The following is a 5,611-nucleotide window of genomic DNA, read 5'->3' on the forward strand; positions in this document are numbered from 1 at the left end:
GTTACTGTAGATATATCATGGGCTAAACCATGAACACAGTACACCTCTCCATTTTTTGTGTCTTATTTTATTTCTTTCATCAGAATATTGCAGTTTTGAGCATATGGATCCTACACATTGTTTTAAATTTACCTAATTCATTTTCTTTGGAGTGGTTTTAAGTGGTATTATATTTTTAATTTTGGTTTTCTTCTGATTATTCTTACTATATAGAGATTTGATTGATTTTTGTGGGGTTATCTTGACCCTGAAAACTTGCTGAACTCATTAGTTCTAGGAGGTTTTTGTCAATTCCTTGGGATTGTCTATGTAGACAATCATGTCATCTGAAAATAGGGACAGATTTTTTTTTTCCTTTTTAATCCGTATGCTTTTTATTTTCTGATACTATGTTGAATAAGAGTGGTGAGAGTAGTCATCTTGCCTTGTTCCTGATCTTAGAGAGAAAGCATTCAATCTTTCACCACGTTTAGGCTTTTTAAGATGGTGTCATTTCATTGAATTGGGGTTTTTCTAAAGGACTTTCAGAGGAAGTTCCTTGACCTGTACATCTTGTGAGATGAGGAACGGGACATCTCATCTCACACATGTCGTATTTCCCAAGCTACGTTGACACCAGCCTCTCTTTGCTCGCTGCCTCACACACTCTCTGGTCTATTCTACTGATTTTCCCGAGTTCTGTGAGTCAGGCTCTCCTCAGCAAGAGCTGGACCCACCAGCTGCAGACAATTCTCAGACTACTCTGTTTTTGTTGCAGTGGAAGAAAAGAGAACAGTTTCTTTCCAGACTCTTACCTGTCTTGTTGGAAATCTCCCTCACTGGGCACAGGGCATAGTCAAAGCAGCGGATGGGCTCCATGTCCCAAATAGTTCCCTAAATCCAGAGATACAGCTTGGAGAACACTCAGAGCTGGGAGCCTGAGCAGTAACGGGAGAGGAGAGTTCACGAGGGACTTAAATAACACAGGTGTGAAATTTACTCCTGATACATGTTCAGAAGAAGGGGAAATTAGCAACCAACTAATGTCAGTCAGTGTTGATGGTAATTGTGGAACTTAATGCAAAGTGCCTGTGTGTGTTCAAATTGTACAGATGTGAGGGAAGAGCCCACAAGACTGAATATTGTGTCAGGAAGTGATTTCAAATTACATCTAAATAAATCGTGATTCAATGGCCAATAAGTCTACTGTAAAATTTTTAGTGAATTATAAAAGGACTTTAATAATTCATTGACGCACACAATCTTTGTGACTGTTCAATTTGGTGTGACATTTTATTATAATAGGTTCCAAATATTCCAAAACTTTGAAACTTATACTTGGACAAATTTTCTTTGCTTTTCAAATTAATAGTTTCTTTTAAAGAGAGCAAACACTGTTTCGTTCATACAAGTGGTGTACAGACTGAGCTAAAGAGACAGAAAATTATCATTAGATTTATTCCACTTCCTCTTCTTTTGAGAATTTATATTTATGTGAATTCTAACCCATTGGCCATAAATCCATGCTCACTCTATCACCTCTTCAGGGACGGTGAACTCTTGCCATTGGTGCTCCAGGGATAAACTCTCCCACTTTCACCATAACTTCAAGATTATTGAGGAAAGTCACATAGTTCAAAATATCATATTTTACCTCAGGGTTTTTTTTTCCTCATCTATAAACACATAGTCATCCACATTGTTCTTGCAACTTATGTTCTTCAGAAAGGCATGGAGCCAATTGGAAAGAGAAGTCTTGATATGGCTTTCTCAAACGTGGGGCTCAGAGTGGTATGATCCTAGGAGGCTTAGCTTTGTGGGTCCTTGTGAGCTGAGGTTTGGAGCAGTTTTAGAAACTCATAAGTCTCTGTACCAGGAAGGGTCCTTAGGTGACTCCAATGTTGGAATCTCATAGGCCTCAGTCATTGATTCTACGATCAGGACAACCTCAGAACTAGAGAATGTTATCCTGAGACAAATTCAAATTTTAAGCTAGTTTAACTGTGGAGTTCTAAGACTGTAAAGAAGGACACAGTCCTAGAGCTCTTCTAGGCCAAGAGCATAATTTGAGGAAATGGAGAGTCAGAGATATTTAGTGACTTACCCGGTAGCAAACATTTTTAGTAGCATGTCTAAGACAAAACCAGTTCATCTCCTCCATGCCCTCACCCCTCCCACGGACAGAATTCTCTGCTCTACCCTCAGGGCTTAGAACACTAGAGGGCAAAGAAAGGTCATCACTGAATATTTGTGGAACAACTGATTTATGGTGTTTCCTAATCCAGTGTTCTTTCCTCTTCACTTCTTTTGGCTGAGGTAACAGAAAATCACATTAGCTAGCTTAAACAAAAAGGGGACCCTATGATAAATCTGATGGGGTGTCTCATAGATCCAAAGGCAGGGATCACAATGCTACCAAGACTCTCTCTGCTAATCTCTTATCTCTGACTTTTTCTGAATGTTCTTTAAATTTCCTTATTTAAATTTGTCTCTTTCTGTTTCCCAGACTACCTGTTGGATTATGGATGCACACAGCTCTCGTATTTACACCTTCTCCATTACAGAGATTAACTTGACTTTTGGGAATTTCAATCCTAATTTGAAATTCTTATGAGAAGGACTTCTACTGGTGCAGATTGCTGAGTTGTCCTCCCCTACACCAAGTGGAGTCAAACTGTACCAACACAGTCAACGTAACCATTGGGGAAACGCAATTATAGGTGTCCAATAAACTACAATGTACCCCAACCCTAAAAAAATGAAGCTCTAGTGTGTGTGGTGTGCATGTCACTGGGTAGACTCAGGTCACATCTCCAGGGGACCGGGACATGAAGCAGGTACTCACAAGTATGAAACAAATTAGGCATCAAAACCATTGTAAACTAGCCCAGTGACCAACAAGAAGCATACAGTTGCCTGGGATGCATTAGAAATGTTCAACTAGATGTTTTATATGGGATCAGATTTACCTCAGAGCTAAGGCAAATCTGTCATTTCATCCATAAAGGAAGACTTTGGAAGGCTTGTCCTGATGTATGAGATATCATGTGCTTTCTCTCCAACAAAGGTGTCTATTTTTTGGTATCTACAGCTTCGTATGGATATTACTAAGGCCTCACTGGACTGCATTCTAAGTAATAAGTGTGAGATAAAAAACACACAACCTCTACAAAATACAGCCATCTCCTACTTTTATGATTGCTTCAAAATGACTAGCTGAAACTGAATTTATGCTGAAATTACATCTTGCTGCTCATATAGATATCTTGTGCTCTGGGAGCAGGGGAAGCTCTATTAGTCATCAAGGAAAGCAACATCTTTCCTGAGGTGTTGACACTGGGCAGAAGTGAGAAAGTCACAGCTAAGACCAAGTAGGTTACTTTTAGAAGAGAAATCTAGCATTTTCAAAATAAACCACAACGAACCCAGGTGGTCCCAGCTCTCAGCTATGTCTGATGCTTAGGACCCCATTTCCAAGGAAATCTTATGTTCAAATGATGAGTCACTCGTTTGCCTTCAACTCTTATTGGTTCCATTTCTGGTCTGATTAGGAACATGTCATGCAGAGCCCAGCCCACAGCATACACAGCACTGTAGACAATGTAACTCCGTGTAGACATGGTCACTGCAAAGTACTGCAGGGGAAGCAAGTCCAAAGAAGCACTTGGGGAGCATTCGTCCTGCTCTACTGGTGCAGCCACCTCTGAGACTCAAAATCTGAGTACCAAAAACTCTTAAGAAAAATGTTCTATGGATATTTAGAAGGATTGACCCTATTGAGGAATGTCCCAAATCTGGAAATATCACTTACCTGATGAGAGAATATCAGAGACCCATGAAAGGTATAACCATGATGAAATATGGGCCTCAGAGTCACATCCCAGTGAGGGGAGATGACCCACACCTTTGTAGGTATCAAAGTAACAGGCTGTGAATATCTCATGATCATCAGGGAATCTGTATCTCCACGAATGATGGTCACTGTAGCTGATGATTCTATGAACTTACTCATGGGATTATCAAAGGCCTCCTCATGTCATCTCTCATGGACAGGGATCTTCTCTGAAAAACCTACACAGATTCCATTGTTGACAAATCTGCTCTCAGACCTGAGAGAAACTTTTCACTTCTCACATCATCTGAGGCAGCAAGTCCTACCCAGGTCCATCCAAAATGCAGCATCAGTTGTACCATTTCCTGGGGCAAGGAAGAGTCCTTGGGAGCCGTCTGACAAAGGGATGGATACTGAACTTTGTCACTCAGAATGAGATCAAAGGGGCCATAGGTAACCTGAATAGAAAGAAACCCACTCCATTTTGGATTTAAAAAGAATTTGATTGTAATGGAATAAAAGCATCCCACATTGATCTTTCTCCTAAATAAATAATAAGTATTGTGGAATTCAAAATCAATTAGCCAACAGAGGAGGAAATTCAGGTCACCTCAAGCCCTGGTCCTTACCCTTCCTTATGGAACTCAAGTGCTGACAGACAGAATGCCCTGATGTTACCAGTGTTTGCTACAGTTCATGTGAAGATGGGCCAGGTTGACTTAATGCATTTTGGTTTTCTCCCTGTGTTTTCACTTTAACCTCTAACTTTCCCCAAACTCTTCCTCAAAGAGAGAGACTTATGATTATTTAATGGGGAATGTATCAATTCAGTTTGTTCCTTTCACATGTTGGAGGCTCTGAACTGCCATCACCCGTGGGAACTTGCAGAGCTCAAATAGTGCCTCCATCTGAAGAGAGGGGTGATGTGTTCCCTCCAGTAATAACTGCTGACTTGGCCTGGCTTTGGCAGCTGTAATTGGGGATGGTCAGATCACCTCCAGATACCACCTCAGGGAGCTCTCCAAGGTCCTAATATCACTGGGCTAGGCATTGTAGATATGGAATCCCAGAGAAGTGTTGGGCAAAAGATCAGGGTCCCTGTTGATCTCCACAGCAAATTCTAGAACCAGAACCTGCTGGTAGTGTTTATGAAGCCACCTGCAGGGAAAGGAGAGAATCACCAATCCACTCTGGACTTTGAAGGACGTGTTGCCTTTTTTTAAGAGCAGTTTTACATTCACAGCAAAATTGAATAGAGAGTACAGAGAGTTCTCATATAATCCCTGCCCCCACACATGCATAGCCTCCCCCACTATCGACATCCCTAACCAGGGTGGCACATTTGTTATAATGAATGAACCCACATTGATATATCATTATCACCCAAAGTCCATAGTTTACATTTGGGGTCACTCTTGGTGTTGTACATTCTCTGGATCTTAACAAATTTATAATGACATATCTCCATCATTACAATATCATACAGAATAGTTTCACTGTCTTAAAAATCCCCCATGCTCTCCCTATTCATCTCCCCCTACCCCCTAACCACTGATCTTTTTACTGTCTCCATAGTTTTGCCTTTTCAAGAGAGTCATGTAGTTGCAATCAGAGACTATGTAGGCTTTCCAGACTGGCTTCTTTCACTTAGTAATATTCACTTAAGTTTCCTCCATCTATGTTCATGGCTTGATAGCTCCTTTTTTTTAGTGTTGAATAATATTCCATTGTCTGGACAGACCACAGTTTATTTGTCCATTCACCTACTGAAGGACATCTAGGTTGCTTCCAAGTTTTGGC

This window comes from Equus przewalskii, chromosome 13, assembly GCF_037783145.1.
Source record: "Equus przewalskii isolate Varuska chromosome 13, EquPr2, whole genome shotgun sequence".
NCBI classification, from domain to species: Eukaryota; Metazoa; Chordata; class Mammalia; order Perissodactyla; family Equidae; genus Equus; species Equus przewalskii.